General features: G+C 45.6%; 1 protein-coding gene across 7 annotated transcripts in view; it reads right to left on the bottom strand.

The window, feature by feature from the left end:
• The window catches only part of CHL1 (cell adhesion molecule L1 like), a 168,366-nt gene that overhangs the window by 142,491 nt on the left and 11,146 nt on the right, over positions 1-14,729 (bottom strand). Inside the window, exon 1 of one of the 7 annotated variants that reach the window (XM_062200054.1) lies at positions 5,274-5,309. The exons of the other annotated variants lie outside the window; for them this stretch is intronic. The gene's annotated coding sequence lies outside the window, so the exon portion shown is untranslated. Of the gene's footprint in view, positions 1-5,273; positions 5,310-14,729 lie in introns of those variants that run through there. 7 annotated transcript variants of the gene reach the window in all.

Below are 14,729 nucleotides of genomic sequence, written 5' to 3'. Positions count from 1 at the left end.
CAAGCACTTGGGCCATCCTCCACTGCCTTCCCGTGGCCATAGCAGAGAGCTGGCCTGGAAGAGGGGCAACCGGGATAGAATCCGGCGCCCCAACCGGGACTAGAACCCGGTATGCCGGCGCCGCAAGGCAGAGGATTAGTCTGTTAAGCCACGGCGCCGGCCAAGTCATGTGTTTTCAAAATAGGAACTTGTCTGAACATCAAACAAGTTGAATCCCAGGATATCATTTCCTATTTCCTGCTTGAGCCATTGCACCTGCTGCTTTGGCCTGAGTATCCATCTGCTCAACCAGCTTCCAGCGCTTCCTCTCTCTCCCTCTCCCTCCCTTTTTCTCTTCACTCTTGCTCTCTTTCTCTCTCTCTCCCTCTTCTCTCTCTCTCTCTCTCTCTCTGTGTGTCTGCTTCTTAAAAAACAAAAATTTTAAATTAATACAAAGTAGTTCAAAACAATCTACTGATGTGTAGACTGGTACCATAATTCCTCAGGATTTATTTTATTGATTACAATAAAGTTTATATTGGGATGGGAACCTGAAAACATAGTTGAGGGTCACATGAACATGCTAAGGGTATGATACATTTGGAGGGGTACACACACTTCCAATTGAAGATCTATGTTAATGCAAACTTTTCTAGATATTAAAATCAACATTTAACAGAAACAACATTAAATCCAACCTTTTTTGCAAAGCATTAAGCTTACTTCATCTATAGGCTAGGTCGTTATGCTTTAGTTCTCTGTGAAACTGTGTACCTGCAATTATCTATACAGTTCAAGCTAGAGAAAGAAGCAGTGGAGGTGTTCATGTAGAAAGAGGGAGAGGAAGGAATAAAGAAAGAAAAATCTGCCATAATTATGGGAAATAAGGTAATTTTTTAAAAAAAAATTTTAAATATTGGACAACATTATTCAGATTTACAGTTGGCACCATTTTTCTCATTTGAGAATTTGGAGAATTCTTGTTAAAATAATGCCCATAGTACTTAACAAATTAACATACAAGATCCATCCCTCAATTGTCTAACATGTGCTATAACAGTAGGGCTCTCAAATAGTTGCTGTGATTATCTGCTTATGGTTTCCTGACCCCACTATGGTGACAAACATGTTTGAGACTCCAGAAACACACAACATATCCAACACCCTAACAACAGTTTCAAAACTCACCTCTGATAGAGGCCGCGTTGAATTGTAAACAGAGATTGTTCAGCCTTAATCCAGAGACCTAAAGTTTGCTGTATCTGCCTACCCAAGTTCCACTACAACCTACCTGTAACAATACAGCCTCACATTTTACAGTTGCTTTTACTCAACCCTCAAAAGAACTTTGCATATTAATTAGGTCCATCCATAAATGAGGAAAATTAAAATCCAGAGGATTAAGTCACCTCATTACTGTAACACATAAGAAGTGACAGTGGTCAAGTACAGGTCCCAAGAATGGTGACTGAAATTCCAGTCCTTTCTCAACCATGTGAGAGTCCCCTCTTTATGTCAAAAACAAATGGTTGACACTGTGTGAAGGCGGGAAGTTTAAAATGGCAGAAAATAAACTCAGTCTTTCTCTCTGAAAGAAAAATGAATCTTTTTGAATCATCAGCTGGTGGTTTGCTACAAACTTGGGCCTAGAGCTTCCCCATGTGGGATTTTGTTCATTTTAATCCCTCACTTTTATCTATTCTTGTTGAATGTGAATGACACAAAACCAGATTCCCCACTTCCGCAGTCTCTCCACATAATCCAGGCATCAGACAGGAGCATGAAAGGCATCCTGTGCTCCCTTCATTATTCAGGGAGTGCTCAGAATTCATCATCCCAGAGAGCCTCTGATCCTTCGGAAACAAGCCTGTTCGGAAGCTCTTCCTCCTGGGGCCAGCTGGTCATGCAGCGCACGTGTTAAGTACCTACTTCACACAGCTCCTTCTTGGGCCTTTATAACATGGCAGTAGACACAGGGAAGATGGGCAGGAAAGGACAAGAGGAGACAGGACCCACCCAAAATAAAACCAACCAGCAGAAAACAGAAGAGCAGCCCCTTCCATTCAAGAGATAACAAATGTGACACAGGAGTGGAATTTCACCTCATCACATCTGGGATGTGGGAAGGAGACAGTGGGACATAGGCAGGCAATCTGTTTTCAAGTTCAAGAGAGAAAAAAAAGTTGAAGGATTAAGTTCTAAACTGCATGTAGTCAACATTTTCTGTTTTTTCTAGACCACATTTATTCTGATCCCAGGGGCAACAAATCCAATAAAATCCAATGTTTACTTCATAATTCCACCAAGAGTGGACAAAATATGGTATCTTAGTGTTAAAGTAATTATCTAGAAAATTCAATCACAAGGCTCCTTCCTCCCATCTCTCCAAATCCACAAGTAATTTCTGCAACACACAAGGTTCTACACACTGTAGAAATGGACTCAGTTCTCAACAGTCAACTCTCCTCTGGACCCTGAAAGTCTGGTGGTGGAGAAAGGTAATATTCAGTGGCAATTTCCTGCATTGGTTATTCACTTAGTAGGCCTGGAGTGGCTGCAACTGAATTGGCCTCTGTATTTTAGCAAAAGATTTATGGCAACTTATCAGCAAAAGCATGGGGAAACTGGCCGGTCAGAGAACCTTTTGTGAATGACATTTTCTCTTGCCATTTTTTACACATCATTGCTCAAAATTAATGAAATTTCTGAAGGACACAACAATTATAAAAAAAGATTATGAAAGACTTTTAATAAATTGTATTGGGCATGAAACATGTTGGCAGAAATTACAGTTAATCAGAAGTGGAATGTAATGCCACCCTAGAAGAGAGGGCAGAATCCCCAGGAAACAGCACATGGGCCAATGCAACAAAAAGTGTCCACTGTGTTGGCTGCTTGCAAAATCACACAATTAATCCTGTGTAAACCGACTCTCAGCAAAGCACACTGCAGGGCTGCTGATAACCATTAGGCTGCACAGTGTATTAAAGAAAACTTTAATGAGATCCCATGAGAATCTAAAGATTTAAATCACCTTTTTTCTCCCTAAAAGAGCATTTTTATTCCACTTAATGGACATTACTTTCCAAGTCTGATACATATACCGTCAAATCCACTTTTAAAGCAATCATCAGGAACCAGAAGACAGTCTATCTTGTGCCTAAAATATGCTGATTTTAAAGTAATACAGGATTTAGAAATCTACACAGGATGCACCTTATCATCCTCTCAGAGCTGATAGTGATCTATTGCTACCTCATATCACTGGGCTGTCACAGGGCTGAGGAGTCATCACAGAATTACTGGGTTATCACACCTTGCACCATGTGCATGCCATTTATGTTAGCTATAGTCTGCCTTATTGCACAGAAAACATAAATAATTAGTTAACTAGGCTTATTTTAAAATACTTCCATTATACACGGACATGTATTCACAGCACAGAGACTACGTAAAGATGGCCACAGCTATGTAGAAGTGTTCCATCATACACTTAACATTTGAGCTCACCACTATGCATGGGTCACACAGAAAAATGGTTCCACTGGTGGTTGGGATTAGCCTTTAAGCATTTATCCTTCAATTCTCAGACTTAATAGAACCCTATCCAAAAGCATGTTGCCTGGATAGGATAGGAAAGAATTTTTAAAACACCGTCTGTGTTTTTACTACGTATTAAATTGAATTGAAACTGCCCTGAAAAACAATATTTTGCTAAAACTATACATTCTAATAGCAACATTTTTATAAAAATTTATTTATTTATTTGAAAGGCAGAGTTACAGAGAAGCAGAGGCAGAGAGAGAGAGAGAGAGAGAGAGAAGAGAAGAGAAGAGAAATTCCATCTGCTAGTTCACTCCCCAAATGGCCTCAATCGCCAAAGCCATGCCGATCCAGGAGCTTCTTTTGGGTCTCCCACATGGGTGCAGGGGCCTAAGGACCTGGGCCATCTTCCACTGCTTTCCCAGGCCATAGCAGAGAACTGGATCGGAAGTAGAGCAGCTGGGACTGGAACTTGCATCCAAATGGGATGCCAGTACTGCAGGCAGCGATTTTACCCACTATGCCACAGCACCGGTCCCCTCTAATAGCATCGTTTAATTTGGTCTTGATTTCCTCTGAGTCCTAATTCTTTAATCCCAACTACAGTCTTGTAGATCCATCCAAGCACTGTTTGCTTTTTTCATAAAGCTCTACGCCAAAGTAAATAGATAGATGGATGGACTGACGGATGGAAAGACAGACCAACACAGACGGACGGACAGTAGATGAACAGAGAGAAGGAGACGCACTGCCATCTGCCTCTCCATGCCCCTCAGACAGCACTGGCTGGTTTCCCTGATGTTGGCTCTGCTGCTGGAATTCCACATCAGACTGCCAACACTGGAGCAAAACCACTCACAGGAAGCTAAGAGCAACCAAGCAGGTACCTCAAGGAGTAGAAAGATGCAAAAAATCAGAGGCAACAAGAGGAAAACTGAAGAGGAGAAAAGAACATACATGTGCCCGCAGTGGGAGGGAGCCATTCACCTGGGTGGCCGGAAGGCTTTGGTGTTAGAGAGAGCAATAGAGAGTTTTAACACTGCATTAACACTGCCCACCCGTCCACTCGTGCAGCTGTCTCTGATACACTTTCATTTCTGTCCCATGCTTTTTGTATCTCTTCCTACATATGAATCAAAATGAGTCAGGCTTCAGCCTTTGTTTTTATGTAAAGGTTACAGGGGATGTTTAGTGTTTGTGTTCAGACATGCACTGCTCTCCCATTTAATCACTGGAGTGGGCACTGAAACTTGCACACAGGCATAGCACTGTCACTTTAAAACCCTAGTACTTTCTTACATTACATAAACATTCATTTTACCTATGAAGACTCCCGGTGAAATTATTTACCTAAATTAATCGGCACAAATAAACCTGCCATGCACACCGGGTTCTAGTCCCGGTCGGGGCACCGATCCTGTCCCGGTTGCTCCTCTTCCAGGCCAGCTCTCTGCTGTGGCCAGGGAGTGCAGTGGAGGATGGCCCAAAAAATTTCCCTGTTCTCAAAAGAAAATATTTTAACAAGGACTAACCCACCCTTCTTACTCTGTTTTAAAAACTCTCCCATAGGAAATCTGTTCAGAGAAGATTCTCTTTACTGCATCATATACTAAACACTGGCTTGAAGGGAAGCACTTTGGAAAAGGGAACACAAAGCTTGTAAATGCAAATGCTAAAGAATCTTCTCTAAGAAGTCCTGGAAATACTTCCACCTCAAAAGGCCTAAAAGCACTCATCACTGCTCTCCTGACCTGTTCTTAACTTTCCCCCTCTTGATTCCAGGAACTCAGGAACACACAGTCCATGTCAGCTCCTAGACAGAGGGGTGTGTGAGAGAGTGGGTGTAGCCCGTCTTGTGTTTTAGCCAGCTTCCAGTTTTGCTTGATGAGCTGCATCATAAGAAATAAGAGAGATGCACTTTAAGAATTGATCCAAGCTTACTGGAGAGATCCCTGACTTATGTTCACTTCCAGACCTCACAGATGTTAGCCCCTGGGGATCCTGTACAGGGGTCAGGGCCATTTCCATCACCGTCACTGTCCATCTGGGAGCCAAATGCCTCTGCGAGGGACTGGACACTCCCTGAGGGCGAGTCCACCCTGCCCTGCTCACTATTGCTGCTGAACTCAACAGCAGGTTGGCAGATACTCACTCAGTGGTCAGTAACTATGTGCTGAAGGAACAAAACCCTACAAACATGGTTCTCCTCTAGTCTACCCATGCCTAAGATAATCCTTTTGAGTTCTTTTCATCGGACTTTTGGGTTTTCACCTCTCACTTGGTTCTGCAATTTGATGCGGCTAAATGGTTTTTGATGTGTCAAATAGTTCTGATAATATGTATTTTTCAGTTTACTTGAGAAGCAGAGAGACAGACCCCCTTCCTTCACTGAAAGACCCCCCCCCCCCCAATTCTTACATCTCAGACAGGCCACCACCATCAGGAAGCAGGAACTCAAGCCATGTATTTCATGGATGGCAGGAATCCAATTACCTGATCTGTCATCTGCTGCTTCCCCATGCCTGCATTAGAAGGAAGCTGGAACTGGGAGCCAGAACCAAGCACTGAACCCAGGCACTCCAATATGGAAGGCAGACATCTAAGCCACTGGGCCAAACACCCACCCTGGTTCTAGATATATTAACAGTGGCAGCAAATACAGACTAAGCAAGGATGTATGGTGGTCACTGGCCTAACAGGTTTTTTTTTTTTTTTTTTTTTTTTTTTTTTTTTTGACAGGCAGAGTGGATAGTGAGAGAGAGAGAGAGACAGAGAGAGAGAAAGGTCTTCCTTTGCTGTTGGTTCACCCTCCAACGGCCAGCGCATCTCGCTGATCCAAAGCCAGGAGCCAGGTGCTTCTCCCGGTCTCCCATACGGGTGCAGGGCCCAAGCACTTGGGCCATCCTCCACTGCACTCCCGGGCCACAGCAGAGAGCTGGCCTGGAAGAGGGCAACTGGGATAGAATCCGGTGCCCCAACCGGGACTAGAACCCAGTGTGCCGGCGCTGCAAGGCAGAGGATTAGCCTGTTAAGCCACGGCGCCGGCCGGCCTAACAGTTTTTAAACAATAACTCACGAAGTAACTGAGAGAGGGCCTATTCCTTAGGCCTCAGACAGTCCTAGAAATTGACTATGCTGAACGGAGATCGACTGTCACAAGAAAAGATGAAGTAGCACCCATGCAAAGTCATTCCAGCTCGTGAGTCAGAGGGCGTCTGTTCCCATCCTTGCTTCCTAGTGCAGATTTGTGTTCCCAAAGCCCTCACTTAGGTGTTACTGTTTTATAGCAGATGGTGATAGTGACAGACCATAAAACTTTCCCTAAAATACCTTCTAACTTTATGGATATTTCCATCCAAAAACAGCTTGAAGAGTGGAGTGGTCGACTGAAACAATGATCTCTCCCTATGTCCACATCCCAAGTCCTAGGCCCTGTGGATTTGTCTTTGCTGATGGCATTAAATGGTGAGGGGGTTGAGGTGGGGGTGCTCCCTAGATATTGGGGGAGGCCACTGTGACCTGAGGAAGGCAGCAAGGTCACAATCTGAAAAGGTGATGGCAGGACAGAGCAGAGAGAGACGCTGGCAGCTGCCCCAGGGCTGGCACTGAACATGGAGGAAGAGCCACGAATCCAGGGATGCACGTAGCATCAACAATGAGAAAAGACAAAGAAGCAGACCTCCCTGTGTGTGTCAGCTTTTCATCTGTTACATAGCTGAGGCAACAAGTGATTTATAAAGAGAAAAGGTGAGGTAGCTCACAGTTTTGGAGGTTCAAGTCTTCCAGGTCTGAAGGCATCTGGTGAGGTGAAGGGGGCGGTGCCTAGGGTGGAGAAGGAGAGACTCTGTGGCCCAACAAAGAAGCAGAGGGTGGCTGGGCCCACACAGACTTCCAGTCCCCTGGCAAGAACTACCCTGCAGGACCACACCCAGTGATCTAGATCGCCTTTCCAGAACATGCCCAGTGATCCCAGGAATTCAACCAGGCCCCACCTGGATATGTGGCCCCACCTTAAATGCAGAAACAGCACAAAAGTATCTATGCAGTTGTTATTTCAAATCAATACGAATATTTTGTCAAATTTTTCTCAGAATTCCCTTTTTAAGTTAATAAAATATAAAAAATTAAGTTGATTCCCCTTAAATCTCTCTTCCAAATCCACTTTACTTCCTGAAAGAACCAATGCCACTAATTTAGTGTGAAAATCATACATTTTTATATTTCTCAACAACAATAATACACAGTCATATGAGTTCTTTTTCATTCACTCATGGTATCGATTGCAGATTTGCTTTTTTCATGTAAGCTAACTGCAGTCTACACTCGGGGCCAGCATTTTGGTGCAGGAAGTTAAGCCAATTCCTGCCATGGAGTTCCAGGCTCTTGATTTCAGCCTGGCCCACCCCTGCCTGGTGTGGCCATCTGGGGAGTGAATCAGCAGATGGGACATCTCTTTCTCTGTGTTCCTTTCCTTCTCTCTCTCCATAACTCTCCCTTTCACATAAATAAATAAATCTTTTTTAAAAAGATTTAGATTTAGGTCACTCATATGAAGCATTCACGGAAGTTAACGTGCATATATAAAATATATATGTATCCACATATACATATAAATATTTCAAACTATGTCTTCATCCCTTTTTGACAGACATTTAGGTTGTCTCCTTTTTTGCATCTGCTCACAGGTGCGTGGCACACATCTGCTTGTCTCTCCCTGCACACACAGGTGAGCTTTTTCTCATGGGTGACTGTGCAGTGGTGAAGGGCTGCAGTCCTGCAGACACGCCTCAGGGCACATCTTCAGCCTCACCAGCTCCTGTGAGACCCCTGCCTCTTCCCCTGATGCCGGGACAGCAGGAGTGCCCCCACTTCCTGATACCCCACAGCATTCCCTAGTGGACGTTTTCACCATGACATTCAGTAAAACCTAATAGCTTCCTCATTTTGTTTTTTTTATCTCAGATTACTGAGGCAAGACTCAGTGAGTACTAGAAAATGTATACAGCTGAGAAAACATCAAATACATAAAACCTCAGTCTTCAACCCCACCCAACCAGTCCTTAAAATCAAGAGTCTCCCTTTTGTCACTTCAACTTTGCCCTTTCTAGGGTATCATGGGTGAAATCACACAGTATGCCAACTTCTCTCATTTGTACTGCTACTGGGAGCCACTGGAACTGTTGCAGGCACCTCTGTCTCAAACTAAACAAAAACAGAATTGTGCCAAGTGTCCTCAGAATTATAATTTAACCCTTACTAAGGAAAAAGGTCAAATACAACTAAAACGATTTTATCCTAGTACTTCAATTTAAAGCTGTAACATCAAAACATCAGTTTTTAAATAGTATCTCATTCATTTTATACTTTTTTTTTTTTTTTTTTTTTTTGACAGGCAGAGTGGACAGAGAGAGACAGAGAGAAAGGTCTTCCTTTTTGCTGTTGGTTCACCCTCCAATGGCCGCCGCGGTAGGCGCGCTGCGGCCGGCGCACCGCGCCGATCCAATGGCAAGAGCCAGGTGCTTCTCCTGGTCTCCCATGCGGGTGCAGGGCCCAAGCACTTGGGCCATCCTCCACTGCACTCCCGGGCCACAGCAGAGAGCTGGCCTGGAAGAGGGGCAACCGGGACAGGATCGGTGCCCCGACCGGGACTAGAACCCGGTGTGCCGGCGCCGCAAGGCGGAGGATTAGCCTAGTGAGCCGCGGCGCCAGCCCTCATTTTATACTTCTAAAATAGGCTGGCGCCGTGGCTTAACAGGCTAATCCTCCGCCTTGCGGCGCCGGCACACCAGGTTCTAGTCCCGGTCGGGGCACCGATCCTGTCCCGGTTGCCCCTCTTCCAGGCCAGCTCTCTGCTGTGGCCCGGGAGTGCAGTGGAGGATGGCCCAAGTGCTTGGGCCCTGCACCCGCATGGGAGACCAGAAGCACCTGGCTCCTGGCTTCGGATCAGCGAGATGCGCCGGCCGCAGCGGCCATTGGAGGGTGAACCAACAGCAAAAAGGAAGACCTTTCTCTCTGTCTCTCTCTCTCTCACTATCCATTCTGCCTGTCAAAAAAAAAAAAAATATATATATATATATATATATACATATATATATACTTCTAAAATAGGTATTTTTTACACAGCATTTTTTGTTTAAATTTTCTGCCATATTTTGCTGGGTAGCTAGTTTCAAATCCTATACTCTTATATTTGAAATATCTCTAAAGGTACCTAGTCTCATATAGAACATGCATTATACCAATTCCAAAAGATTAGGCTGATAATAGACAAATTTCATGAAACTTATTGATTCATGGAACCAGCAAGTAACACATCACTAACAATGCTGAAAGTTAAAAACATTCAGAAATCACAAAATGGCAAACTTAGAAGTGATTCCATTACTGGATCATTCGATAGACAGCACTGCACCTTTTGCCAAACTCAGGTTCTGTCTGTCAAGAGAGGCGCTGTAATGAACAGTCCCAGCCTGTGGTGACTGTTGGCTGTGCAAGGGACAGGCGTCCCTCTGCCTGCACTTGTGACCCTCTGACAACAAAAAGCTGCAAATCTTGGGCAGGTGCTGACATCGTGAACAGCACATCTGCCTTGCCAATCTCCCTGCTTTAGAAAGAAAAGGCAGGACTCAAGCCAGAGCCTTTGGCCAGCAGGCAGCAGCCTGCGGCTGGACTGTAATGACCTCAGGTTGCCAAGCATGTGGTTAATATTTCTACGGTCCAGGCACTGTTTGCCTCAGACACTGGTGTTTCATTTACAGTCATGAAATAAAACCTTCATTTTAAGTCAAGGGGTTTTTTGTTTGCTTGTTTATGTGTGTGTGTATGTGTGCATGTGTGCGTGCATGTGTGTGTGTGTGTGTGTGTTTAGCAAGTCGGTTAAAATTCAAGTGAACTGCAGCAGGCAGCACAAAGATACAACCCCAGCAGCAAGGCTGGTGAGCCAGGAGAGGACAGAGAACTAGGTGACTGAGGAGGGAGGACAACAGGAAATCTGAGAAGACAGAGGGGTCTCCAGGGTTACAGGGACATGGCGTGGAACGGGGGAGCTGAGCCTGGCTGGACGCGGAAGCCAAGCTGACAGTTACTTGGCCTGCAAAGCCGAGGAGGATTTTCAGGAAGAAACATCTCAGCCAAAGTGACAGCAGGAAGAGGGATTTTGACAGTGACATTTAGGCCTCAGTGGAGAAGAGTGGCTGCAAGAGGCCAAGGTCCAGCAAGGGAGAGGCTACAGCGCGGTCTGGCAGTGAAAAGCCTCCACAAGGAACTTTCCTGAACAGCGTGAGAAGAAATAAACCTGAATGTCGCAGAGAAGGCTGAAGCAGGGTTCACGATCCCCTGAAAGTGGAGAAAGAACAGAGTGGGCAGAAATCAGCAAAGCACTGGAGCGGGAGTGGAGAGAGGCTGCTCCCCGCCGTAGTGAGAATGGGCTTTGTGACTTCAGGGGCAGCGGGGGACACATCTGGAGGCTCCGTGAGCTTTTCTTGTTCCACAGCCCACAGCTTAAAGCCACTGACTGGCTTCAGAGGCCTCAGCTGCTGCCACTTCCCCTCCAACCAGTTACCATGGCCGCCTCTGCCATGCTTTACTCCTCTGATCTGAAATCTAAGGAAGCAGAATGTAACATTCATAGACACTCAGGTTATAGAATCTAACACTTAAAATTTCCAGCTTTCTGAATAAGGAAACCTTTCATCAGTGGCTAGATGATCCAGCATTAACATAAGACAAAAGCAGACTTGCTGAGTTCCAGCTCCCCCGGCCTAGAGCAGGAGTACTTGTACTACTTGCCTCACTGCTGCCACTGGTTACTCCTCAGAAAACTAAGAGGACCCACGTAAAACTCAGTGTCCCTGTCACATGCAATTCATAGCATCAGTGGCAGAGAATTAAGCTCACTATACCACAGCATTCCAGGGTTACAAATACTGCATTTGGTCCGTTGAAGTAGTTTTTGAAATACTAAAAATACAGTGCAGTGCTCTACAAGGAGTTCTGGCAAGACTGCAGGGCAAAACCTGCACCCCCTCTATGGGCTATGTGGGCGAAGGCTTCCAAAGCTTGACAGCCGCAGTCACATGGCTCCCTCCCAAGCACCGAGAAAAGAAAGAATACAGTGCCAGGATTCAGGGAAGTTCAGATGCAGAGGCAATGGGAACAGAAAGAACCCTCACCAGGCACGGCCGCAAGTCTTCACGGTTACCAGAGCACTGAGCAGAAAGACAGCCCAAGACCTCTTGGCCCCCATCTTGCTCTGTGCTTTCATAGCACAGCAGGAAGACATGGGAGCAACCACTGTTCCCCTCCCCTCGGCCCCCTCTGCACCACAGCCATGCTGCTGAGGGCCACAGCTGAGGGAGTGCCTCTCCAAGGGCACCATCCTCACGTCAAGGCAGAAAGCCAGCTTGTCTCCCTCTCACAGGCCAACAGAAGGCAGCAGGAAGCCCCTCTGTCCTCACACCTGGCTCCTGCCCCCTCCTTGCTCCTGACACTGGGGTTTCCCCTCGGCCCTTCTGCCAAGGGACTCCTGGTTCTTCCAAGCCCAGACCACTTCCAAGTTAGGAGAGGGAAAAGCATCGGAAAAGCCCATCCTGCCCAGTGTTCCCATCCAGCCCAACACCTCCTTCCTCTCATTGTGATCCCTCTTTCCAGATGCAGCCATGAGACCTCAGGCTGCCCAAAGTTCACCACCCTTCACTCTTCCAAGTCAACCTGATATTGGCAGGCAGACAAGATCAAATCGATTAGATTTGTAAACTGGAGACCACGCCTTCGTCCTTCCCTCTGTGTGATATGTAACCATTCCCCTTTGGAAAGCATATGAAAGATGTGGAGGGCCCATGGCTTGCTCTCTGCCTTTGCATTGCTGCACGTGCTAAGCTACCTTAGCTTAGCTTGCTCCACGTGGCGCCCGGCCCGCTCTCTGCCTAGTAAGGACCCAACTTAGCTTTTAGACTGCTTTCTCTCCTAATTAAAGCCCTCAGTTTCCTGTGCATTTCTCTCACTGAATAAAATGCTTAAAACTTACCATGTTGCATAGTCTACTTGTGCTAATATTCAGAATTCTTCTCTGGAATAGATAGCAAGAACCCACAGATTAAAAATTGTTAATAAGTCTGGATGATATCAAAACTGGGGGAAGGGGCAAAAGAAGTGTTCCCTGGAACAGAGTGGCTTTGTAATCAATCACAGGTGAGAATGACAGTTGTCAATGAGCACAGCTTTCTTTCTATTTCTTCCCCCAGCAAGGTGACTGGATGTGCGCCTTCTATGAATCTGGGCTGTCTGGGACCAGCCTTTAAGAGAACTGAGACGCTTCCAAGTCAGACTCTTGAGCCCTGAGCCAACTTGTAAAATGTTGAAGGACTTTGCTAGAAAGACCAACAGGGGAACTGAGGCTATGAGAGCCCGAAGAGGCCTCCAGCAGAGTTCAGTCATCCTTCCACAGGACCACACATGTGAGGAGACCACCGGCCCACCCCAGCCACAAGACCTCAGTTGTTGCCAAGTGAGCAGTCACCCACTGAGCCAATGCCTGAACTCCTGACCCATAAAGTCATAATATTTCAAAGGTGGTTATTGCTGGAAGGTATCATTTAACATCAAATGAATCAATGTCCCTCATGTATGAAATAAAGGGTTACCTGGACACGTTTCTGGACCATTTTTGTCATTTCTCCTCTTAGCTCCACGCAAGGATGCAGGTGTTTACTTCCCAGTACAAGCAGCACATGATCTGTTTACTTCCCTACTGATACCCCGAGAGTCTTATATCAAAAACTCAAACCTACTGAGTTCTTAAAGAGCTTTAGACCATATAGTGAATTCCCCCACACAATATTCAACAAAACTAATGACAAAAACAGCACGAGTCCATCTTCAGAAGACAAGGGAACCATAAGAGCATTTACAAAGTGTTGTCAGTGATGGTTGTGACAACCACACTCAAGGCACTGGCAGTGGGCAATGCAAAGTCCTATTTGCAGGGCTTGCATGTGGTACAGCCATCAAGTCACCACTTGAGATGCCTGCATCCCTTAAGGGAGAGCCTGGTTCAGGCACCTGCTTCTCTGCTTCAAGCCAGCTTCCTGCCAATGAACACCCTAGGAAGGCAGCAGTGATGGCTCAAGTATTGGATCCCTGCCATCCACATGGGAGATCCAGGTTGAGTTCAACTTCTTGCTTCAATCTGGCCCAGCCCTGCCTGTCTTGGGCATGTGAGGAGTGAACCAGCAGATGGAAATGCTTTCTCTCTGTCTATAGATAGAAAGATACATAGATAGAGATATAATCTTTTTATTATTTTTTTATTTTTTTAATTTGACAGGCAGAGTTAGATAGTGAGAGAGAGAGAGAGAGAGAGAAAGACAGAGAGAAAGGTCTTCCTTCCACTGGTTTACCCCCCAAATGGCCACCAGGGGCCAGCGCAGTGTGCCAATCCGAAGCCAGGAGCCAGGAGCTTCCTCCTGGTCTCCCATGTGGGTTCAGGGGCCCAAGCACCTGGGCCATCCTCCATTGCCTTCCCAGGCCACAGCAGAGAGCTGGACTGGAAGAGGAGCAACCAGGACTAGAACCCAGTGCCCATATGGGATGCCCGCGTCACAGGTGGAAGATTAACCAAGTGAGCCACAGCGCCGGCCCCAAGAGATATAATCTTTCAAATAGACATATCTTTCAAAAATGTAAGTAAATTTCAAAATTTATTTTTTAAACTAATTTGTAATTTCTTAATGACACAGGAGCACTCTGCAGTCATCATGACTCCTGAGTTACCTTTTGTTAGCCTCTCCATCCCTCCTTACTGAAGATAGAGTAGCTGTGGATGAATCTGCAAGATTTCGCCTCTCTCCTTCAGTTTATGCTCTATCATCAGACAGTTAGACTTATTAGAATGGTTCTAAATTATGGGTGAACAGTTACTAAGAAAGTTATTTCTATAATAAAACACAGTGAATTTTTGCAGGCCATGATAAGGACTCTTTCAACTTTTAAATACTGGGCTAGGATTTAAATACTAGAATACTGTTGATAAATCAGGGCAGGATCACAACAGTCATGGATTAATATTTGATATCCTCATTTACAGTAGTGAAAAATGAGCCCTGTTCTGGCAACATGCAAGAAATAGTTACACTAGGGGCCAGCAGGGGTGCAGGGGGTTAAAGCCTTGGCCTGAAGCATCAGCATCCCATATGGGTGCCAGTTCTAGT

The sequence above is a fragment of the Lepus europaeus genome, chromosome 9, assembly GCF_033115175.1.
Source record: "Lepus europaeus isolate LE1 chromosome 9, mLepTim1.pri, whole genome shotgun sequence".
In the NCBI taxonomy this organism is placed as follows: domain Eukaryota; kingdom Metazoa; phylum Chordata; class Mammalia; order Lagomorpha; family Leporidae; genus Lepus; species Lepus europaeus.
The sequence above is the reverse complement of the archived record's forward strand: the minus strand, read 5'-3'. Positions and strand labels throughout refer to the sequence as shown.